The sequence below is a fragment of the Nomascus leucogenys genome, chromosome 18 (assembly GCF_006542625.1).
Source record: "Nomascus leucogenys isolate Asia chromosome 18, Asia_NLE_v1, whole genome shotgun sequence".
Taxonomy (NCBI): domain Eukaryota; kingdom Metazoa; phylum Chordata; class Mammalia; order Primates; family Hylobatidae; genus Nomascus; species Nomascus leucogenys.
This window is the reverse complement of record NC_044398.1, coordinates 43,906,066-43,931,850: the sequence shown is the minus strand read 5'-3', so window position 1 is coordinate 43,931,850 and position 25,785 is coordinate 43,906,066. Positions and strand designations below refer to the sequence as shown.

At 41.9% G+C, this 25,785-nt stretch overlaps 1 long non-coding RNA gene and 1 pseudogene across 1 annotated transcript; one reads left to right on the top strand and one right to left on the bottom strand.

The window, feature by feature from the left end:
* Positions 1–753: 753 nt before the first annotated feature.
* LOC115831219 lies at positions 754–23,828 on the bottom strand. Its single transcript, XR_004026742.1, has 3 exons — positions 23,814–23,828; positions 21,723–21,728; positions 754–841 (listed from the first exon to the last, which is right to left on the bottom strand). It is a non-coding gene; the product is annotated as an uncharacterized LOC115831219 (long non-coding RNA).
* Positions 12,726–13,508, top strand: LOC100582007 (annotated as a pseudogene).
* Positions 23,829–25,785: the final 1,957 nt, after the last annotated feature.

Sequence of the window (25,785 nt, the reverse complement as noted above, 5' to 3'; positions counted from 1 at the left end):
AATTGCTGGAAGTATGTGCCAATTTTATATGAAAAATGTTGTAATCCTGCTAAAAACATCTCTGTCTCTGCATCTATAAATGAAACCCTAATTTCTCTACTTCAGAACCCTGCCTCCATCTCTTCGCAGTTGATGTTCCTGAGTGGGCCATCCTCAAACTTTGTATTTGAATAAACTCTCTTTAAATTGGACTCTGATCCTTTTGATTATTTTAAGTTGACATTTTGGCAACTGCAGATAGGACCTGAAACAAGCCTCCTGCGATCTTCGTTACTTTGCTGGCATTCGGAGATTTAGTACCAGCATGAGTGGCTTTTACTCGTCTGACCTCATCAGAGCTGGCGGAGGTCTCTGGTAAGACTTCTCTCAGGTTTCATATCTTCCTAGTTCTGGCTGAGATTCAGACTTTATTCAAGCAACCCAATTCCACACTCAACAGAGCTAGAATTGAAGCTCAACTTTTGGCTTTGAGGTAGCCACTTTATTGTTATTTCTCTAGAGATTCTGTTATTTGCAAGTTTGTAGTTTTACTTTCCTTTGAGGTTAAGATTTTGTCTGTTTTGCTTGCTAAAGTTTGCAACTTTTCTCTCATTCAAAATTTGGGGCTGGGTGCAGTGGCTCACACCTGTAATCCCAGCACTTTGGGAGGCTGAGGCGGTTGGATCACTTGAGGCCAGGAGTTCAAGACCAGCTTGGCCAACATGGTGAAACCCAATCTCTACTAAAAATACAAAGCATTAGCTGAACGTGGTGGTGCATGTCTGTGGTCCCTGCTACTTGGGAGGCTGAGGTACGAGAATTGCTTGAACCCAGTAGTTGGAGATTGCAGGGAGCTGACACACTGTACTCCACTGTCCAGCCTGGGTGACAGAGTGAGATTCTGTCTCAAAAAAAAATTGGTTAAATAGAAAGCAGTTTCTTTTTAAAGAGAGAAAGTGAATGCTTGTGGCTTAAGCTGAATGTGCAGTTTTAAACTGAACAGGTTTTGGAGCTTGGTTAAAATTGACATTCAGATTTTCTTTTTGAGTGACCAAAAATTCATAAAAGGCTTTGTCTGAGGGTGTGATTTACTTGACCTGAGAAAGTCCTAAATAACGGCCACTGTTCCTCCCAGCTGAAAGGCACCTTAGGTAACTGAGGTCACACAGGAGTGTCAGAGGTCATAGCTTCTGCTGTGTAAGGGTCCTACAGGGAAACCCCAAGGAAGAACATACAGGGAAATCTGATTAACCTGTTGGGCACACATGAAGGGTTGAAGGGTTGGTATTCCAGGCCCCTAAGTCTCCAGAAATGTCTGGGTTTCACTGAAACACATAAGAGGGTAGAATTGACTCATGGGTGACACCTCGAGGAGTAATCCCTGTTAAGCAGAATACCAGATCCAAAACATCTTTCCCGGCTAGCTGGGCATGGTGGCTCACGCCTGTAATCCCAGCACTTTGGGAGGCTGAGGGGGAAGGAGCCCAACATGAGGAGTTCGAGACCAGCCTGGCCATCATGGTGAAACCCTGTCTCTACTAAAAATACAAAAATTAGCAAGGTATGGTGGTGGGCACCTGTAATCCCAGCTACTTGGGAGGCTGAGGCAAGAGAATCATTTCAACCTGGGAGGCGGAGGTTGCAGTGAGCTGAGATAGCGCAACTGTACTCCAGCCTGGGTGACAGAGAGAGACTTCATCTCAAAATAAATACATAAATAAAATTTAAAAATAAAAAAATAAAAAATAAGACATCTTTCTCTTTGAGTCTTTGGTCACTTTAAAAGAAAATCCAAATTATGGTTCATCTTCCATCTAAAACGGAGTCCTCTTTAAGAAAGAATCCATCTTTAGAAACTCCAGCTGGATTTATGTACAATACTTATGGCACCACCTCCTGTCAATATTTGGAAAAATGGTCCTACTTGACCCAAGAAAATCCTAACATTTGCAATAGACAAAATGTAGTACCTTTGAAATGTCTAAACTAATTTAATTGTGTGTTCAATTAGAAAAAGCCAGCTATAAGATAAAACAAAATAATTGGGAGAGTTATTTTCAATGATACTTGGAAGCTTCTAAAGAGGTTATAATAAAGTTATTTCTTTACAAGAGAACAAAAAGTTGTCTTAAAAAATTCTGAATTAAAGACTGCTGAAATTTATCCTCCTCCCTCAGCTCCTCTGTCTCTTTATTCTTTATTATCTCCTCCTTCTCTTTATCCTTTAGTACCTCGCCCAGATCTACCTCCTCCTCCTTCTGCTTTCACTGTTCCGGCTCCATTTCTCAAACAGCCAGTGTCTGGTAGGGGAGAACCTACCCTAGTTTCTCAATCATGGTCAAAGGTAAAACTTAAAGACATAGTTCAGGAATTTCCTGATTCTCACCAGGACCAGGAAATTGGTTTTCTCAGGAAATTTAAATTAAATATTTGCGCTTATGACCCTGGCTCTACTTTGGGAAAAATAATTATTTTAAATGGAGAATGAACACAAGCTTTTGTTGACACTGGAGCCACATTTATCTGTAATAAATCTCACCTTATTACAAGATTCATTCCTTGGAGTAAACAAAAAATTAAAATGGTGGGCGTCACAAATACTACTGTATTGGTTTATAAATCTCAGCCTGTAGCTTTTCAGCTACATCACTTACCAGGGACTTATGTTTTCCTTTTAGTTGAATCAGCTCCCATCCATCTTATAGAAAAAGACTTAGAATTATATAATACACTTCTTTCTCCCAAAAAGGGAAAATGTATTTAGAATTAGATGATAAAACTGAGTTACTAGACATACAAAGTTTTTCAAAATCTAATTTAATTGCAATCTATATTGCCATAGAAGACACTGAATTATTGAGTAATGAAAATTACAAAACCTGCTGTAGTACCTGATCAATTGTGGTTAAAGTCTTCTGCTGATATTGGAATAATTATCTTGGCTTCCCCAATCAAAGTTCAAATAGATCCATCAAAACCCCTTCCAAACCTTAAGCAATACCCTTTATTTATTTATTTTTAAAGTATTTTAAATTCATCATATATGGATTGAGTGACTTTGTTAAGTTTAACAGATGTTTATGTAACTTAACTGTGAACTGTTCTTTTTTTGAGCCAGGGTGTCACTCTGTCACCCAGGCTAGAGTGCAGTGATGTGATCTGGGCTCACTGCAACCTCTGCCTCCTGGGCTCAAGCAATCCTGCCACTTCAGCTTCTTCAGTAGCTGGGACCACAGGTGCGCAACACCACGCTTAGTTAAATTTTTGTATTTTTTGTTGAGATGGGGTTTCACCATGTTGCCCAGGCTGGTCTCAAACTCCTGAGCTCATGCAATCCACCTGCCTTGGCCTCCCAAAGTATTAGGATTACAGGCATGAGCCACCACATCTGGCCAGTACCCTTTAAAAGTAGAAGCTATAAAAGGAATAAAACCTGTAGTTCCAGGCTATATAAAAAGAGGTACATGTAATACTCCAATCCTTCCTGTAAGGAAACTAAATGGTAGAGGATAGAAGTTTGTATAGGATCTGAGAACAATTAACAACATAGTCATTCCTCATTATCTAGGAGTGCTAAACCTCTATATGTGTTGATGCCATTCTTACTGAAGGCACATTCTTTACAGTGATAGATTTATGTAGTGCATTCTTTAGTACTCCTGTGGATAAAGACAGTCAATTTGTTTTTATTTTCACTTGGGAAAAGAGACAATAGACATGGACATCCTGCTCCAGGGATACACTGAGAGCCCAACATACTTTTCACAATATGTAGATGATTTACTCCTCTGCTCAGAGGCTAGGCAAAGCCTCTATAGAAGATGGGCTGCACTTTTTACAACAAAAGGGACACAGACCTCAAAAGAAATATTTCAGTTTTGAGAAAAACATATAAGATACTTAGGTCATTTAATATCAAAGGAAGGTCTTTTCATCCATCCAGGCAGCATAAAAAAATATTCGTTTTCCCTACCCCCATAACTTAAAAAACAACCAAAGAGATTTCTGGGTCAGAAGGATACTGTAGGAATTGAGTTCCAAACTTCTCCCTAAAAATTTAACCTTTATATACTCTTTAAAACAAGACAAGTCAGGCACCCTGGAATGGACTGAGGAAAAACCAGTTAACATTGGAAGAGATCAAAAAGAGCCTTATAACGATCGGGTGTGGTGACTCATGCCTATAGTCCCAACACTTTGGGAAAGTGAGATGGGTGGATCACTTGAGGCCAAGAGTTCTCAACCTAGAAAACATGGTGAAACCTTGTCTTTCCAAAACATACAAAAATTAGCCAGGGGTGGTGCACACACCTGTAGTCCCACCTACTTGGGAGGCTGAGGTGGGAGGATTGCTTGAGCCCAGGAGGTCGAGGCTGCAGTGAGCTGTGATTGCACCACTGCACTCTAGCCTGAGCAACAGAGCAAGACCCTGTCTCGAGAAAAAAATCACAAAAAACAGCCTTATAGATACCCCAGGTCTAGGAAATTGAATTATAATATATCATTTTCATTATTTGTTCATGAAAATAAAAAAAAACACTTTAGGCCATCTGACACAAAAGCATGGAGACCAAAACAGACCCACAGGACACTACAGTCAGCAGCTGGACCCTGTGGCTAAAGGATTGCCACCTTGCATTAGGGCAATGACGCCACTACTCAGAAAGAGCAACGGAAGAAATGGTCATGGGAACTCTGCTCACTGTCTGTTCCATTCTCTGTGGAAACACTCTTAAATTCACACCACTCCTAAAACGTTGGGTTTGTGAAAAAAGAAAATCACACCACACTCATCATTGTTCTGTTAGTATTAATACCAATAGATTGGCTTCTTACGAAGTTCTTTTTTTTTTTTTGAGATGGAGTCTCGCTCTGTCACCCAGGCTGGAGTGCAGTGGGGCGATCTCGGCTCACTGCAAGCTCTGCCTCCTGGGTTCATGCCATTCTCCTGCCTCAGCCTCCCGAGTAGCTAGGACTACATGCACCTGCCACCACACCCAGCTAATTTTTTGTATTTTTAGTAGAGATGGGGTTTCACTGTGTTAGCCAGGATGGTCTCAATCTCCTGACCTTGTGATCCACCCGTCTCGGCCTCCCAAAGTGCTGGGATTACAGGCGTGAGCCACCGCACCCAGCCGATGAAGTTCTTCTTTCTGCACCTTATATTGCAATCTCTAGGAGCAACAGTCTGAACCCTACAACTCTCCTCCCTCACCTTCAGATGAAATGCCCCATGATTGCATAGCCTTAACCGACCAACTTTTCTCTCCTGGGATGGACCTGCAAAAGTCTCCCCTTACCAATACTGATGTTTGGTTTACAAGTGATTCTTACTTAAAGGATGAATCTAGGACTTATTATGCAGGTTATGTTATAGTATCTTTGAAGCAATAGAAAGTACTTACATTCCAGAAACCACCTTGGCTTGACAAGCAAAATTAATTGCATTGATCAGGGCTTGCTAATTGGCAAAAGGAATAACTGCTAATATTCATACAGACAGTAGATGTGCCTTTGGAGCAGCTCGTGATTTTGGAATGCTACAGAAACAGAGATAATTTTTAACATCTTCTGGTCAAAAAAACTGGATGCCTCATTATTACCAAAATCATTGGCCATAATTACAAATCCAGGCCATTCCAAATCAGAAACACCAGAAAGCCAAGGAAATCAGCTAGCTAATCAGGTGGCAAAAAGAGCTGCTCTAAATGCATCTAAACAGGAAAAGCAATCTATATTAACTTTTAAAGAAGCACCTGAATTTGACAGAAAATTAACTCAATCCAGAGCTCCAAAATCTGGGCAGGAAAATTAGAAGAGAAAAGGGGGAACATGCTCTCCCAAAGATGAGGTAAGGTACGGGCTGAGCTACGGGCCTATGCTTCCTGCTGATACAGTCATCATTCGTAACCCATGGACGTGACCTAACTCACTGGAGCCCTGCTTAATCAAAACAGTTGCTTCAGACAAACAGTATATTTGGAAACCTTCTTTGACTATAGCTCATAAGTACATGATTGTTGTCACATTTGTCCAAAATGTAACCCAGGGAAGCCATTACACAGTTCCCAAGGAAATTTTCCTTTCCCTAAGGCCCTTTCCAGGTAGGGAAATTAGATTTCATTTGGTTGCCACCGTCACAAGGATACAAACACATTCTGGTGATAATTTGCATGGAAATTCCTCACTGGGTAGAAGAATTTCCATGCTGAAAAACAGCAGCCTTAGAAGTGAATAAAATTATCTTAGAAAAAATTATTCCAGCGAGGTGCGATGGCTCATGCCTATAATCCCAGCACTTTGGGAGGCTGAGGTGGGAGGATTGTTTGAGCCCAAGAGTTTGAGACAAGCCTGGGCAATATAATGAGACCTCATCTCTGCAAAAAATACAAAAATTAGACAGGCATGGTGGTGTGTGCCTATAGTCCCAGCTACTCAGGAGGCTGAGATGGGAAGATCGCTTCAGCCCAGCAGTCAAAGGCTGCAGTGAGCTGAGATTGCACCATTGAACTCCAGCCTGGGTGACAGGGTGAGAACTTGTCTCAGGAAAAAAAAAAAAAAAAAAAAAAAGGAAGGAAGGAAGGAAGGAAGGAAGGAAGGAAAGAAAAAAATTTCTAGTCATTTCTGTTTGTGAAATGCACTAACAGAATGATCGAAACCTAACTGGCAAAATAAACAGAAGCTTTCAAAATTCCTTGGCCAAAAGCTGTTCCTCTAGTTCTGCTTAATCTAAGGTCAACACCTTTTGGTAAACACGAGTTATTATCTAAGGAATTACCTAAGGAATTATCTCTAGGAAATTGTTTGTCTTTAACAATAAAGGGAGGCATATTTAGCCATTCCAATGGCCTTATTATGTAATTAACTAAAAATTATGAATTGGAAAATGAATCTTTTCACAGTGAGCTCCAGGGAGACAACAATTTCAAGCACCACAGACTTCAACCAGGAGATTTCATCCATTGGAAATGACATTTTTAAAAGAACTCACTTAAACCAAAGTGGTATGGACCTTATCAGGTACTGCTTACTAAGCCTTACACTGCAGAATTAGAAGATATAGACTCTTGGATTCACATGTGAAGAAGACTGAGCCTCCTAAATGAACTGTTTCACTGGAAGGTGATACCTCCTGAGATGGTTAGGACAGTGTTCTTTGGGTTATGCCTGGGCATGAGCTCACATAGTTCATACCCTTTCAATCCCACAAACTGTCCTCATTTATAGTTTTATTGGATTTGTTCTGTATTCCATTGGTATGATCCTTTAGCTGCCATCTTTCTGCCCAACTGGGTATTGAAGGTGGCACTTGACATGTAGAGAACTTAGCCAATTATGCACAAAATGCCCTAAATAATAGCCACATGAATATCGTGATTAAATAAAGTTATTCTCATGAGAAAGCCTGTATTACAAAGCTGTATAACTTTAGACAAACTTATTGCAACCCAAGGGGAACCTGAGCTATCATAAAAACTAAATGCTGTGTCTCTATCCCTGATAAATCAAACAATATCACTAAATTAATGGCTAATATAAAAACCCAAATAACAAACTTTTCAGATCCAAAATCTTCTCCAAGCAACTGGCTAAATAGCTGGTTTGGATCTTGGGAAACTTGGTGACAAAAACTGTTCCTTATTCTGAGAATTATAATCATTTGTGTTTTGTACTGTTTTTGTCCACACTGCTGTAATAACAATTCTTTACAATTGAGTCAATGTGACTAGAAAGGCTAAAATAATGGCCACTTGAAAGATGATATTAACTGAAATACCCATGTAACCTGACTCAGGTCACAAAGTCACTTCCTTCATGTTGCTTTAAATTTGGCTAATACTCCATCAGCTTCATAGTTTGTCCATTTGTCCCTTCCCAGTGGGCTATGACATCCTAGGAATTAGGCTTTCTAATGACATGGGACTAAATTCCCGAGCATAAAAGAAGCCAAACTATTGAGTTCACCTACAATGCTCTCTTCCAAACTTCTTAGTGAAAAGAGGAGGGAGAAAACGTGAAAATAAATATAATTTAAAAGCTGTTGGGGCAGGAGTGCTGGCTCACGCCTGTGATCCCAGCACTTTGGGAGGCCAAGGTAGGTTGATCATTTGAGGCCAGGAGTTCGAGACCAGCCTGGCCAACATGGTGAAACCCCGTCTGTGCCAAAATTACAAAAATTAGCCAGGCCTAGTGGCGTGTGCCTGTAATCCCAGCTACCCTGGAGGCTGAGGCAGGAGAATAGCTTGACCTGAGAGACGGAGGTTGCAGTGAGCCAAGACCGCGCCACTGCACTCCAGCCTGGGCGACAGAGTGAGACTCTGTCTCTAAACAAAACAAAACGAAACAAAAATGTTGTTGGAACCCCGAAAACACTTTAAACCTTGAGAGAGATGTGGCTTTGATCTGAGCCATATATGTTTACAACTTCTCAGATTATAGATTAGCTTCTCAGGTTATATAATAGATTAGTTTCTCAGATTATACATTTACTCAATTTCTTATTTTTCTGGTTCTGTATGATGACTAGAGAGAATTAAATGACATAAGGGACAAAAACCTGCCTTCTTAATTAATGACCCTTGTTATATAATTTCTTCTTCATTGTTCTGCTTTGCTTAGATGAGATGAGAGAAAACATGACTATTGCATCCTCTGTAAAAAATGCAAAATGTACCTTTCCCCCACAAAAAACACTGCCTACTACCAAGCAAAGTGCTGTAAGCATGAGTCAACCTTGTATGAAAAATGTAATCCTGCTAAAAACGCCTCTGTCTCTGTAAATGAAAACTTAACTTCCCTACATTGGAATGCTATCTCCATTCCTTTGGAGTTGGTGTTTCTGGGTGTTTCCTCAAACTTTATGATTCAATAAACTCTCTGTAAATTAGATTCGGCTAAGCATGGTGGCTTATGCCTGTAATCCCAGTTCTTTGGAATGCTGAGGCGAGAGGATCACTCAAAGCCAGGAGTTTGGGATCAGCCCAGGCAGCATAGTGAGACCTCATCTCTATCAAAAAAAAAAAATTAGTTTTTTTGTTTGTTTTTGTTTTTGAGATGGGGTCTCACTCTGCAGTGGTGCAATCTCAGCTCACTGCAGCCTCCACCTCCTGGGTTCAAGTGATTCTCCCACCTGAGCCTCCTGAGTAGCTGGGAATACAGGCATACCACACCCAGCTAATTTTTTTGTATTTTTGGTAAAGACGGGGTTTTGCCATGTTGCCCAGGCTGGTCTCAAACTCCTGAGCTCAGGTGGTCCACCTGCCTCGACCTCCCAAAGTGCCAGGATTACAGGCATGTGCCATGGCGCTCAGCAAAAACACTAGATTCTGACCCTTTTGATTATTTTAGGTTGATACTAGTTCCACTTTCAACCCATTAGTATTTCTTCCTCTATTCATCTCAATGATTATAAATAAAAGGCTCACACGGTTGAATCTTATTAAGAAGATGTACAAAGGGACTTTTCCTGTTGTCAGCTAAAGCCCCAAAGTAGAAGCCAAGAGGCTTAGGCGCCCCTATATTCTGGAAAGAACATGGTGGAGTTGCTCAACAGCCCTCCAAGGCCACCTCAGAGGAGCCCAAACTTGCCCTTGGCCCCCTTAGTGAGATTTGGTGATATTGTGAAACATATATTCGGTCTTTGTCCCTGTTTCCTGGCATACAACTCCTAAAATCCTTGGAATCTCCTAAGTAATAAATGTCATTTGTATGCAACTGAGTTGACTGGTGCCTGGCAGCCCCTAGGTAGCTTCAGGATGGAGCTGGTCACCAGAAAGACCAAGGCAGGATTAGAGGATTGAGATTTTCAGCCCCATCACCAACCTCTGGGGAGGAGAGAGGGGCTGAAGGTTAAGTTGATCACCAACGTTCAGTGGTTTAATCAATCATGGCTTCCAAAATACCCAAAAGAACAGGGTTCAGATAGCTTCCGGAGAGCTGAACATGTGGCAGTTTCTGGAGGGTGGCGTTGGAGGGCATGGAAGCTCTGCACCCCTTCCTTTCCCACAAGCCTCAGCTTGTGCATCTCTTCATAGGTATCCCTTGTAATATCCCTCATAGTAAATGAGTAAATGTAAGCAAAGTATTTCCTTGAATTATGTGAGCTGTGCTAGCAAATTAATGGAATCCAAAGAGGGGGTATGGGAACCTGATTTAGCATGGGTTGGTCAGAAGTACAGGTAAAATAGCCGGTGGCTTGCCATTGGCATCAGAAGTGGGGGCTGTCTTGAGGACTGAGCCCTCAAATTGTGGGATCTGATGCCATCTCCAGTTGGGTAGTGTCGGAATTAAATTGGAGGTTCCAGCTGGTGTCTGCTGTGGAACTGATTGCTTGCTTATTGATGGGGAGAAACCCCTACACATTTTGGTCACAGAAGTCTTCTGTACTGATTTTTGTGATGTGAGCACAAAGGAAAAATAGTTTGTTTTTTCCATACAGACACAATATGAGGCCGTGTATTTTTTGGAATTTCCCCTTTTCCATAGGCTGTGAAAACAGAGACGGGGACAGCATTTGGCTATGACGAACAGAATTGCTGGCCTAACGTAGCGCCAGCCTTTGATAGGGATTTCTGTTTTTTGCTCTGTCTTCTAAAAATGGCTAACTAATCAACAGGCTGGGTTTTTATTATTTATATTGTAGCCCACTTTGTTAGTTACTCGGGGAAAGTGCGAGAATGTTTTCATTGACTGTGGTAATCCATGACCTGGAAGTGTCTCCAGAAATATAATTGTGCATCAAAGTTGGACCTTCTTGAGGTTTATTTTCCCAAGATGCCTGCAGTGAGATTCGGGGTGTGGGCTGGTCAGGGATTTGGCCCCTGCTCTGAGAGTTGGAGTCTCCCACCCTCCCCAGCTCCCCTCTGCAGCATGGTTCCTCCACTGGGCACAGCCACTGCCACGCTCTGCAGCAGCTCAGACTACACTGAGTGGAAAAGCCCAAATTAGAGGACAGGGGACCCCAAACAAAAATATTATTTGACTTTACAGAACCCGGACCCCAAACACCTAAAGGTTTTTTAAGCACAGCACCCTCCCAGGACTAATTAAAAAGCAAAATTGGAGCTTCCGACCCCTCTGCCCAGGAGCTGAGCCCTGAACTACAGTTTCCTTGGGTTCAGGTTTCTGAACTTTAGACTTGTTGCACAGAGGTGATATTTTCCCGTGAGAAAGAGTCCAGGCCGGGGGATCTCTGAGTATTTTGTTCTCAACCTCGTGGAAGAAAACTGAACTGTATTTCTCTCTGTCATGGATTTTCCTGCCCCTGCATCTGGTTAATGCCACAAGAGGCTGGGATCCAGGGGCCTGGGTGTGAGCCTTGGGCACCTCTGAGTCCATGAAAGGGCAGGGTTCCCTCCTCAGTCTAGTACCTGTTGATGACACAAAGATAGAGGTTCCCAGGAGTGGGAGTGGGGCTGAGCATCACATGACTGACTGCGGAGAGGCATGTGATCAGGTGGGGTGAAGAGGCACTGAGTCCAGGCAAGAGCTTTACCAAGTGGGCTCAGGAGCTCAGAAATTGAGTTCCTTAGCCCTCCTGGAACTGGGCATGGCTGGAGGTAGCTGGAGACCCTGGGCCTGTGCTCCCTGGCCCTCTACAAAGCCTCATCAGCTTAGCTGTAGTGTGTTTTATATAGACTTATCATATTTTCTGTGTGCCGTGATGATAAAACTGTTGGGAAGCTGGGCTTAGGTAACATGAGTGTTCCTGACATAGGAAGGCATCCTTCCAGGATGTCAGCTTTTTGACCTCTGTTTCTGCTGCGCCTGCGGAGTAAATCCATGCACCTCTGAGGCTGGCCCTGCAGGGGTGTGTGGGGGGATGGGGAAAGGGTGGCAGGGTGCGCCTGTTTCTAAGGAGGGTTCTGGGGTATGGGGGACGGCGTTAAGCGTATCTTGGAGCCACAGGCTGGGGGACTGGCCGCCAGCCAGCGCCGAGTGCGGCGGGCCGTGGGACGCACTCGGGCTCCAGGGCGCGGAACCTGGGTCGGGCTGACTTCCGCGATCCGCGCCTCCGCCCCTCGCCCGGGAGGCGGCGCTGGGGACCTGCAGCCCTCCAGCTGCCCCACGCCCCAACCAATGCGACCCTTTGGCCCGGGACTGGCTGCTCAGACGCGGCGCAAGGGGACAGGGCGGACGCTAGACGTCCCCGAGGTCGCCCCGTGAGCTAGGACAGCCGAGCGCGGACCCAGGCAAACAGCTCCGTGTGTCCTCCGCGCCCTCCAGTCTGAGAGCGGCCCTAGCGGGAGGCCCGGAACCACTGCCTCGACCTCACGGGAACCGAAGGGCGCTGCCGAGGGCCTCTCTGGCCAGAGCCCTGCATTTCTCTGACCGCAGCTATCCCGGGGCGTTGGAGTCTGCGGCCGCGGGCTAACGAGGAGGGCAGGTGCCTTAGAGAAGTGGTGGATCCCATTAGAGAGGCTTTGCTGCCGGAACCACAGCAGTGGAAGCCCCCTGCAACCTCGCTGCGCTCATCCCGTCCCCTGTACTCTCCCACGAGTTCCAAAGCACCGTACGGTATCCAGGTTCTCAAAATAACCTTTCATCTAATACAGTATGAACATAAGCACAAACAGTGTCTGTAACCTGAGAAGTTAATTGTAAATGTCATCTTCAGGGTTAAATACATGAAAACCCTGGAGAAAATTTAGGAAAAAAAAAAACAAGCAGAGGCCCATGTCTTGCCAGACACAAATAAAATAAGTACCGTAAAATTACTGTAATGGTCTCTCCTCCTGCCGCCCAAGATGCCGAAAGGAAAGAAGGCCAAAGTGAAGAAGATCGCTCCGGCCTCTGCTGTGGTGAAGAAGCAGGAGGCCAAGAAAGTGGTGAATCCTCCGTTTGAGAAAAGGCCTAAGAATTTTGTCATTGGACGGGACACCCAGCCCAAAAGAGACCTCACCCGCTTTGTGAAATGGCCCCGCCATATCAGGTTGCAGAGGCAGAGAGCCATCCTCTATAAGCAGCTGAAAGTGCCTTCTGCGATTAACCAGTTCACCCAGGCCCTGGACCACCAAACAGCTACTCACAAGTACAGACCAGAGACAAAGCAAGAGAAGAAGCAGAGGCTGTTGGCCCTGGCCGAGAAGAAAGCTGCTGGCAAAGAGGACATCCCCACTAAGAAACCATCCGTCCTTCAAGCAGGAGTTAATACCGTCACCACCTTGGTGAAGAACAAGAAAGCCCAGCCGACGGTGATTGCACACGACGTGGATCCCATTGAGCTGGTTGTCTTCTTGCCTGCCCTGTGTCGTAAAATGGGGGTCCCTTACTGCATTATCAAGGGGAAGGCAAGACTGGGCCATCTAGTCCACAGGAAGACCCGCACCACCGTTGGCTTCACACAGGTCAACTCGGAAGGCAAAGGCGCTTTGGCTAAGCTGGTGAAAGCTGTCAGGACCAATTACAACGACAGATATGATGAGATCCGCCGTCACTGGGGCAGCAATGTCCTGGGTCCCAAGTCTGTGGTTTGCATCGCCAGGCTCAAAAAGGCAAAGGCTAAAGAACTTGCCACTCAACTGGGTTAAATGTATATTGTTGAGTTTTCTGTACATAAAAATAATTAAAATAATACAAATTTTCCTTCAAGAAAATTACTATAATAAAACATTGCGAGACTAGCAGAAGGATAAATAAACAGATTAAGGGAACAGAACGAACAGACATCAGAAACAAATCAGCACATCTAGTCACCTAAATATGACAGAGTACACTTTTAAACTGTGAATAAAGTATTGATTATTCAATAAATGTTGTTAAACATTTAAAGAACTGATTCTGATCAGTAACTGAGGTTATTCCCCAGACTGCGGTGCTGGGGGTCTGGAGTGATGTAGGTGGGAGTGGGGTGAAGTGTGGATACAACTCCAGCAGAAAGAGGCCAACAGGCTGGGATGAAGAATCAGGCCACAATCAGGGCTTCCAGAGCAGCTAAAATTGAGGATAGGGGAGGAATTCCAGAAAGAAGAGACCTACAGAGGGAGAACCCCCAAATCTGTATATAACTCCTCTCAAATTCTTGGCTGACTCCTAAGCTGCACCAGTACAGGGCAAGACTCCAAGGAATCCAGAGGAAAGCGGGCACTGACCAGAGATTTCAACAGCTGCCCGGTGCTAGAGAAACAGTGCAGAGCTCTGATCCCATCAAGTAATATTAACTTCTTGTTTGTCAGACACAATCACAAATATTTTTTCCTGGCTTGTCATTTAAATTTTAACTCTGCTTATTGCATTTTTCCCATAAACAAGATTTACAGTTTTATGCACACAAACTTGTCAATATTTTTCAGTGTGGCTTTGTTTTGCTGAAATGCTTGGGCAGTCTATAAAATTATGAAAATATACTCTATAATTTCTTGATTGGTAGGTTTGGTTTGGTTTATATTATTGTTTTTGTTGTTTTGTTGTGGTTGATTTTTTTAAACTATTAAATCTTTGCTCTAAGTTAATATCTGACATTTTGGCGAAAGTAATACCTCTTGTAAAAATAGATCAGAATCAGCTCTTTAAGTGTTTAACAACATTTATTGAATGATCAATTCACAGGAGATGATCTTGGGAGGTGGGTGTGGGGGTAAGGAACATAGTTGTCAAAGGATGCAAAGTTTCAGTTAGACAGGTGGAAGCAGTTCAAGAGATCCATTTACAACATGGAGACTATAGTTAGTCACAAAGTACAGTATTATATCGTTGAAAACCACTAAGAGAATAGATTCTAGGTGTTCTCACCACAAAGATGATAAGAATATGAGGTAATATAAATGTTTATTAGCTCAATTTAGCCATTTTACAATGTGTACATATTTCTTTTATTTTCTTTAATCTAAGGAAAGAATCTGTAAATATTCCAAATATGTTATACATGATAAATATATGTAATTTTTGTCAATTTTTAATACTTATTTATTTATTTATTTTGAGACAGTGTCTTGCTCTGTTGCCCAGGCTGGAGTGCAGTGGCATGATCTCGGCTCTCTGCAACCTTTGCCTCCTGGGTTCAAGCGATTCTTCTGCCTCAGTCTCTCAAGCAGCTGGAACTACAGGTGTGCCCCATCATGCCCAGCTAATTTTTCTATTTTTAGTAGAGACAGGGTTTCACTATATTGGCCAGGCTTGTCTTGAACTCCTGATCTCATGATCCACACGCCTCAGCCTCCCAAAGTGCTGGGATTACAGGCATGAGCCACCACACTTGGCCACGCCCAGCTAATTTTTATATTTTTTTTGTAGAGATGAAGTTTCATCATGTTGCTCAGGCTGGTCTCGAACTCCTGGCTCCAAGCAATCCACCCACCTCAGCTTCCCAAAGGGCTGGGATTACAGGCATGAGCCACTGTGCCTGGCCAAAAAACTTAATTACTTTTTAAAAAGGAAAAGCTTGGTAAACACTCTGGCTTTCCATTAAAACCCCAGAAGGGACACACCTAAGAGTAACGGCTACTTCCCAGGACTAAGGACTATGCCTGAGGACTACAGGCAAAATTGAAAGAGACCTGCTCTGAAAAGTCTAAAATCAAGTTTCCACAGGATCAGAATAATGTGCTTGTGATTGAACTTCCTCCAAGAACAAAAAAAATTCTTAAGCGGAAGACAGCAGAATTCAAAGTCTCTAAAATGTATCAACCACAATATTTAGAAGGCAATAAAAACTTGCTAGCAATGATAAAAAGCAGAAAAATGTGACCTACAATATAGAGGGAGATTGTCACTAGAAGCAGACCAACAAATGACACAAGTGTTGAAATTGGCCCACAAGAATTTTAAAGTATTGTAAATATATTAAAGAATGTATGGGAAAAGATAAATATAAAAAAGAAAAATGCCGGGCGCAGTGGCTCACGCTTGTAATCCCAGCACTTTGGGAGGCTGGGGCGGGCGGATCACCTGAGGTCAGGAGATCGAGACCACGGTGAAACCCCATCTCTACTAAAAATACAAAAAAATTAGCTGGGCTTGGTGGCAGGCGCCTGTAGTCCCAGCTGCTCCGAGAGGCTGAGGCAGGAGAATGGTGTGAACCCGGGAGGTGGAGCTTGCAGTGAGCCGAGATTGCGCCACTGCACTCCAGCCTGGGCGACAGAGAGAGACTCCAACTCAAAAAAAAAAAAAAAAAAAAAAGAAAAAGAAAAAGACAGGAATTTCAGGAGAGATATGGAAACTAAGGAGAGACATGAAAACTAAAAAAAGGAACCAAATCCTAAAATAAACATATACAATATCTGAAATCAAAAATGTATTGAAAGAGCTTAAAAGTAGATTGGACCTGCAGAAGAAAGGATGAACTCGAAGGCAGTCAATACAAATTATCTAAACTGAAGAACAAAGAATAGAGATCAAGAAAATTGAACAGAAAAAAAAGAAAAAGGCCGGGCGCAGTGGCTCACACCTGTTATCCCAGCACTTTGGGAGGCTGAGGCGGGCGGATCACCTGAGGTCAGGAGTTCGAGACCAGCCTGGCTAACATGGTGAAACCCCATCTCTACTAAAAATACAATAATTAGCTGGGCGTGGTGGCACACACCTATAATCCCAGCTACTCAGGAGGCTGAGGCAGGAGAATTGCTTGAGCCCGGGAGATGGAGGTTGCAGTGAGCTGAGATCACAGCCACTGCACTCCAAGCACTCCAGCCTGGCTGACAGAGACTCTGTCTCAAAAAAAAAAGAAAATAAAATTGAACAGAATCTCAATGACTTTGGGACACTGTAAAGCCACCTAATATACCTATAATTGGAGCCCCAGAAGGAAAGGATTAGACAAGGACGTGGGGGGAGAAAATTATTTGAATAATTTCAACATGAAATTATTCATTATTTGAATAATTTCAACATGAAATTATTCATTATTTGAAGGAAAAGAATGAGAGAGGGTAAGTGGGAGTATCTTGTCTTAAGATTCTAACATTATAATTGAAATGGTGTAATACTAATTCAAAGTAGACTTAATATGCCAGTCACAGTGTCTCACACCCATAATCCCAGCACTTTGGGAGGTCTAGTCGGACAGATCACTTGAGGCCAGGAGTTCAAGACAAACCTCGCCAAAATGGGGAAACCCCACCTCTACTTAAAATACAAAAATTAGCTGGGTGTGGTGGTGTACAACTATAGTCCCAGCTACTTGGGAGGCTGACGCACGAGAATCACTTGAACCCAGGAGGCGAAGGTTGCAGGGAGCAGTGATCGCACATACCATTGCGCTCCAGCCTGGGTAACAGAGTGAGGCTCTGTCTCAAAAAAGGAAAGAAAGAAAGAAAAGAAAAAGTAGACTTGATACATTAAGTTTACATATTGTAATATTTAGAGAAACTACTACAAATATAGTAGAAAGAGCCATAGATAAAATACCAACAAAGGAGATCAAATGCGGTACTAAAAAAAAATGCCCTATTGACCCAGAATAAACCAACAGAGACAATACAAAGAACAAGTAGCACAAATAAACAAATAGCAAGATTGTATTCTTAAACCCAACCACATAAAAGTTACATTAAGTGAAAAACAAATTAAAGGAATAAATTGTGAAACTGTATAATAGAGCAAAACATTACTATCTGTTATTTACAGAAGATACAAGTTGAAAACAAAATGGATAAGCTCCATTAAGCATAAAAAAAACAAACTGGCATGCCTATACTATTAATATTATCAAAGAGATCTTAAGGTAAGGATATTACCATAGATAAAGAGGGACATTTCATAATGACAAAAGGGTTAATTAATCAAGATAACATGAGAATCCTAAATGTGTATGTACATAATAACAAAGCTTCATGTTCTATGAAAAAAATTTTTTTAATTAAAATTAAAAATTGGATTTGGTTGTTCTATGAAAAAAATTTTAAGCTTCAAAACACATTAACTGAGAAAAAAAAGGACAGAAATAAAAGAGTAAATAAATAAATCCTTAGCGTTGGAGATATTTGACTCCCAACAATGAGGCTCTTTCAAGAATATGAGGCAGAGAGGGTTGAAGAGTTGGGACTAGTTATTCAATGTACCTCAGTGGAAGTGAGAAGGACAATTTCCAGCTTCAGTTATAAGGGGTGAGATGAGGCTAAGTAAAGAAGATCTGTGGCAAGGTTGGAGGCCAGAGTATCAGAATCAGTGAATAATTTGGTATGAGGTGAGACAGGACATGTGGCCCAGGATGAACGCTGACCTCAGCAAAGGCATGGGAGCCATCTTTATGGAATGCCAGGTGGGAGAGTTGCAAAAACCAGAGGTCCCTGAGGAGCATCCTTTGCCCATAGAAATGGGTAGTTCCTGGTAGTTCCACAAGTGCATGCTGGACATAACTGCTTACTCCGTGTAGGGAGATAATCTAGGTGTGGAAGGAAAAGTCCAATTACCTCCTCACTTTGGTTTTTCCAAACTATTCTCTGTGGGACCCTGCTTCAGAAGTGTGGGAAATGCCAGATACCATTTCCATCCCTCAGAGAGTTACAATGCACAGTGGCGTAAAGGCTATTGGATGCCTGTTGGAAATATATCTGCTTTTTTTTTTTCTTTTCTGTTTATGAGTGTATGAGGTAATATAAATGTTAATTAGTGCAATTCAGCCATTCCACAATATATACATATTTATTTTTTTAAATCTCCTATAGAAAGGATGTATACTTACTCCAAATATCATGTTACACCTGATAAATATACATAATTTTTTGTCGATTTTCTGTCAACAATTAGAGAAGTAGCACATAGATTATGGTAGAACCAGGATGCTGGACACGTGACCTCAGCTTGATCAATCAGATTTTTTTTTTCTGAATCTTTGAAAACTGAGCTAATATTGCAAGAACACTAGGATAAGTCAGAAGCCTTTCAGCACATGGCCAGGTGCAGTGGCTCATGCCTATAATCCCAGCTCTTGGGGAAGCTGAGGTGAGTAAATCACCTGAGGTAAGGAGTTCAAGACCAGCCTGGCCAACACAGTGAAACCCTGTCTCTACTGAAAATACAAAAATTAGCTGGGCATGGTGGTGCGTGCCTGTAATCTCAGCTACTCCGGAGACTGAGGCACAAGAATCATTTCAACTGGTTAAACCCGGGAGGCGGAAGTTGCAGTGAGCCAAGATCGTGCCACTGCACTCCAGCCTAGGGGACAGAGTGAGACTCTGTCTCAAAAAAAAAAAAAAAAAAAGAAGCCTTTCAGCACAGCCAGGGCAGCTGATGAGCAGAAGCCATTTGCTACATTTCCTCTTTCCTTCTTCTTTATGCTCTATAGCTCTTTTGGTCACTTCTATTTACAAGCCCATCTATTTTGAAAGCATATTCAAAATAGATTATTCCTCCAATTCATAAATATACTTTGCTTCAGTTATCCAGAATTGGCTGGGTTTGTCTGTTTGTTTGTTTATTTTGTATCCCAGAATCTCAAATGACATAGAAAGTGGTTCAAAAGAATGGGCTGAGGGCTAAAACCCCAAGGGAAGAGAAGGTGTTTGGCAATCATGACGGCATGAAAATAGGACAGTGAAATTCTTATTCACATTCCAGAGTGGGAATCTAGTAGCCTTTTGTATCTAGTTACAAAAGAGTTAAGTTCCCTGATGTACCTTCAGAGCAGCGAAAAAATTAAAAGTAAATAAAAAAGAGTTAAGTTCTTGCTTCTAGTCAAATAAAATTAAGTGTTCAATTGAGGCCAAGATTCTAGGAGAACACATATCATCTTCCATAGATTATTATGAGGGGTATGAGGAATTCAAACAATCCAGCACAGGGTCACTTCTTCCAAATGTATAACTTAGAACATAATGACAAAATCAGTTCCCTAAATTCTTATCTGAAAGCATGGAGCAAAACTGAAGACTATTGTTTGATCCTGATGAATGATCTTTTAAATTGTGATAAAATATACATGGCATAAAATGTATCGTTTTAACCATTTTTAAGTGTACAATTTAGTGGCATTAAGTATATTAACATTGTTTGGGAGGCCGAGGTGGTTGGATCACGAGGTCAGGAGATCAAGACCATCCTGGCTAACACGGTGAAACCCCATCTCTACTAAAAATACAAAAAATCAGCTGGGCGTGGTTGCAGGTGCCTGTAGTCCCACCTACTCGGGAGGCTGAGACAGGAGAATGGTGTGAACCCAGGAGGCGGAGCTTGCAGTGAGCCAAGATCGCGCCACTGCACTCCAGCCTGGGCAACAGGGCCAGACTCTGTCTCAAAAAAAAAACATTGTTGTGCAACTATCACCACTAACCATCTCTACAATTTTTAAAAATTGAAACTCTGCACCCATTAAACAATAACTCTCCATTCTCCCTTCACAACAGCCACTGGTAACCACTATTCTACTTTCTGAGTCGATAACTTTGCCTATTCTAGATACCTCATATAAGTGAAATGATACAATATTGGCCTTTTGTCTTCAGTGTTTTTCCATAGGTTTTCTATTTCTTGTATTATTTGTCTCTGCTTGACTATTATTTCCTTCCTTCTGACAGCTTTGGGTTTAATTTGTGCTTTTTCTAGTCCCTTAAGGTGTAAAGTTAGGTTGTTGATTTGAGGTCTTTCTCCTTTTTTAAGTAATCATTTATAGCTATAAATTTCCCTCTTAGGAGGGCTCCTATAAGTTTTGGCATGCTGCTTTTTTCTTTTTCTTTTTGAAACAGATTATTACCTGTCACCCAGGCTGGAGTGCAGTGGCATGATCTTGGCTTACTACAACCTCTGTCTCCTGGGCTCAAGCCATCCTCCCACCAATTCATGCCAAGTAGCTGGGACCACAGGCATACACCACCACGCCTGGATAATTTTTTGTGTTTTTGGTAGAGATGGGGTTTCACCATATTGCCCAGGCGAGTTTCAAACTCCTGAACTCAAGCAATCTGCCTGCCTTGACCTCCCAAAATGCAGGGATTACAGGCATGAGCCACCACACCCAGCCTGGCATGCTGCATTTTTGTTTTCATTTGTCTCAAGATATTTTCTATTTTTCTTTGTGATTTCTTTTTTGATCTGTTGGTTATGTAAGCGTGTGTTGTTTAATTTCCATGTGTTTGTGATTTTTCCAGCTTTTCTTCTGTTACTGATTTCTAGTTTAATTCTATTGTGATAAAAAAGATACTTTGTATGATTTCAATCTATTAAAATTTATTAAGAATCGTTTTGTGACTATAATGTGGTCTCTCTTAGAGAATGCTCCATGTGCTCTTGAGAAAAATGTTATATTCTCTTACACATGTCTGTTAGGTTCAGTTGGTTTATAGTGTTTGTTTTAGTCTATTTAGAGTGTTACAACAAAATATAATAAACTGGTTGGCTTATGAACAATGCAAACTTATTTCTCACGGCTCTGGAGCCTGGGAAGTCCAAGATGAAGCCATCAGTAAATTTGGCATCTGGTGAGGGCCTGCTTCCTTGTAGACAACTATCTTTTCACTGTTACCTCATGTGGTTGGAGGACTGAGGGATCTCTCTAGGGTCTCTTTTGTAAGGGCACTGTTCTCATTCATGAGGAATCTGCTGTCATAACCTAACCTTCCAAAGACCCCACCTCCTGATACCATTACGTTTGGGGTTGGATTTCAAGATATGAACATTGGGGGAACATAAACATTCTGTCCATTGCAGTATTGCTCAAGTCTTCTATTTCCTTATTGATCTTTGATCTGGTTGTGGTATTCATCATTGAAAGTGGAATATTTAAGTGTCCAGTTATTTTTATTTTTATTTTTTTGAGATGGAGTTTTGCTCTTGTTGCCCAGGCTCAGTGCAATGGCATGATCTCAGCTCACTGCAAACTCTGCCTCCTGGGTTCAAGCGATTCTCCTGCCTCAGCCTCCCGAATAGCTGGGATTACAGGCATGTGCCGCCACGCCTAGCTATTTTTGTATTTAATATAGATGGGGTTTCTCCATGTTGGTCAGGCTGGTCTCAAACTCCTGATCTCAGATGATCTGCCCACCTCGGCCTCCCAAAGTGCTGGGATTATAGGCATGAGCCATTGCACCTGGCCAAATGTCTGATTATTATTGTAGAACTGTCTGTTTCTCCCTTCAATTCTGTCAGTGTTTGCTTCACATATTTTGGAGATGTGATGTTTGGTCCGTATGTTTATAATTGTTATATCTTATTGCTGTTTTAACCATTTTATCAATATATAATGTCTTCCTATGTCTCTTGTAACCATTTTTAATTTGAAGTCTATTTTGTCTGATTTTGTTATAGCCACTCCAGTCAATCTTTTAGTTACTATTTGCATGGAATATTTTTTTCTATCCTGTCATTTTCTATCTGTTTGTGTCCTTAGCGCTAAAATGAGTCTCTTGCTGACAGCATATAGTTGAATCATGTTTTTTTTTTTCAGTCCATTCCACCAATCTATTCCTTTTGACTGGGGATTTTAACCCATTTACGTTTAAAGTAATTACTGATAAGGAAAGATTTGCTTTTGTTGCTTTATTACTTGTTTTTGTATGTCTTATAGCGTTGTTGGCTCTTACTTGCTCCTTTACTCTCATCTGCTGTGTTTAGTTACATTTTTTCAGTGCCACATTTTGATTCCTTTCTCATTTCCTTTTGTATTTATTCTATCAATATTTATTTTATTTTATTTTATTTTAAGTTCTGGGGTACATGTGCAGGATGTGCAGGTTTGTTACATGGGTAAACATGTGCCATGGTGGTTTGCTACTCCTATCAATTCATCACCTAGGTATTAAGCCCAGAAAGCATTAGCTATTTTTCCTCATGCTCTCTCTCCTGCAATGCCCCACCCCCCAACAGGCCCCAGGGGTCCCTGTGTCCATGCGTTCTCATTGTTCAGCTCCCACCTATAAGTGAGGACATGTAGTGTTTGGCTTTCTGTTCCTGCATTAGTTCTATCAATATTTTTTGATAGAACAATTTTTGATTACCTTGGGGATTACATATAACATCCTAAAGTTATAGTAATCTAATTTAAATTGATGCAAACTTAACTTCAATGCCATACAAACACTCCTATAAAGCTCTTCTTTCCCCTACTTTATGGTATTAATGTGAAAATTACATCTTCATATATTGTGTCACATTAATACAGATTTATAATTTTTGTATTTGTCTTTTAAATCCTGTGGAAGATAAAAAGTGGTTTACAAATCAAAATTACAATAATACTGATTTTTATATTTGCCCATACATTTACTAGAGATCTTTATATTTTCGTATGACTGAAAATTACTGTCTAGTGACTTTTCATTTCAACATGAAAGACTCTGTGAACTAAAAAGACAAATTATTTGCTCCTTACAAATCCAATACACAATGGTGGAACAGAGAGAGGTTACCACAAAGACATTCCATCAAAAGGGAATGAATGAAGATACAGAATGAACATTGGTCCATGGCAAGATACTGTGAGGTCCTGCTACCCTGTGTGTAGAAAATATTCCTTCAATTAGACACTTATTCTGATCTTTAGGAGGGGTTCCCAATTCATTATTCTCTATACCTCTTGACTAGCTTCTGGGAAATGGTCCCTCCCTTTCTATTATCCTGCTTGGCATTTTCTGAAGTGGGCATTGGAGGCTATGCACTCTTTGGAAGCTGAGCACTGTTCTGAGCTTGTTTCTTGTCTATAGAAGGCTGGAGGGGTTTTTTTTGGCCAGGCATAGTGGCTCATGCTTGTAATCCCAGCACTTTCAGAGCCGAGATGGGTGGATCACCTGAGGTCAGGAGTTCAAGACCAGCCTGGCCAACATGGCAAAACTCCATCTCTACTAAAAATACAAAAATTAGCCAAGTGTGGTGGCACACACCTGTAATCCTAGCTACTCAGGAGGCTGAGGCAAGAGAATCACTTGAACCTGGGAGGCGGAGGTTGCAGTGAGCCAAGATTATGCCACTGCACTCCAGCCTGGATGACAGAGTGAGACTCTATCTCAAAAAAAAAAAAAAAAAAAAAGAATGCTGGAGGTTTTTAAGGGACATTTCACGTCATGTCCAGGCTTTTTATTTATTTGGCACTGTCTAATTCTAATCAGCTTCATTTGCAACAGCATATCATAGTTCTTTTTTTTTTTTTTTTTTTTTTTTTTTTTTTTTTTTTTAGACAGAGCCTCACTCTGTCACCAGGCTGGAGTACAATGACATGATCTTGGCTCACTGCAACCTCTGCCTCCTGGGTTCAAGTGATTCTCATGCCTTAGCCTCCCAAGTAGCTGGGATTAGAGGTGTGTGCCACCATGTCCAACTAATTTTTTGTATTTTTAGTACAGACAGGATTTCACCATGTTGGCCTGGCTGGTCTTGAACTCCTGACCTCAAGTGATCCTCCCGCCTCAGCCTCCCAAAGTGCTAGGATTACAGGCATGAGCCACTGAGCCTGACACATAGTTCTTTTCTTTTCCTTTTTTTTTTTTTTTTTTTTTTTTTTTGAGATAGGGTCTCACTCTGTCACGTAGGCTGGAGTGCAGTGGCACAACTTAGTTCACTGCAACCTCTGCCTCCTGGGCTCAAGAAATCCTCCCACCTCAGCCTAAGTAGCTGGGAATATAGGCACATGCCACCATGCCTGGCTAATTTTTTTATTGTTATTATTTTTTTTTGGTACAGACAGGGTTTCACCATGTTGCCCAGGCTGGTCTCTAACTCCTGGGCCCAAGCAATCTGCCTGCCTTAGCCTCCCAAAGTGTTGAGATTACAGGCATGAGCCACCAAGCCTGGCCCACCATTCTTTTCTTGACACAGCTCCACCTATCTATCTATTTAGTACCAGGAACAAGGAGCCCATCATGCTTGGTGAGTAATATGGTTTGGATTTGTGTCCCTGCCCAAATCTCATGTCAGATTGGAGGAGGGGTCTGGTGGGAGGTGATTGGATAATGGAGCAGATTTCTCCCTTGCTGTTCCATGATACTGAATGAGTTCTCATGAGATCTGATGGTTTAAAAGTATATGGCACTTCCCCCTTCACTCTCTCTCTTTCCCCTGCTCTGCCATGGGAAGAAGGTGCTTACTTCCTTTTCACCTTCTGCCATGATTGTAAGTTTCCTGAGGCCTCCCAGTTATGCTTCCTATTAAGCCTGGAGAGCTGTGAGTCAACTAAACCTCTTTACTTTATAAATTTCCCAGCCTCAGGTAGTTCTTTATAGCAGTATGAGAATGGACTAATACAGTGAGAGAATGTTATTGGCTGGATTATATCTTCCTGAATTTTGTATGTTGAAGTCCTAACTCCCAATACCTCTGAATGTGACTGTATTTGGAGATGGGGTCTTTAAAGAGACAATTAAATTTAAATCAGGTAAATGGGGTGGACCCTAGTCCAGTATGACCAGTGTCCTTATAAAAAAATATTAGGACAAGGCCAGGAGTGGTGGCTCATGCCTGTAATCCCAGCACTTTGGGAGGCCCAGGCACGGTGAAGTCAGGAGTTCAAGACAAGCCTGGCCAATATAGTGAGACCGCGTCTGTACTAAAAATACAAAAATTGGCTGGGTGTGGTGGCATGTGCCTGTAATTCCAGCTACTTGGGAGGCTGAAGCAGAAGAATTGCTTGAATCCAGGAGGCAGAGGTTGCAGTGAGCCAAGACGGTGCCATTGCACTCCAGCCTGGGTGACAAAGTGAGACTCCATCTAAAAAAAAAAAAAAAATAGGACATAGACACACATGAAGGAGAGACAATACAAAGACAAAAGAAGAAGACGGCCATCTAGAAGCAAGGGAGAGAGGCCTCATAATGAAACCAACCCTGTGCACTTCTAGTCTTCAGAACTGTGAGAAAACAAATTTATGTTGTTTAAATCACCCAGTTTCTGGTACTTTGTTATGACAACCCTGGCAAACTAATACAGAGAGTGGCACTTTTGTTCTTT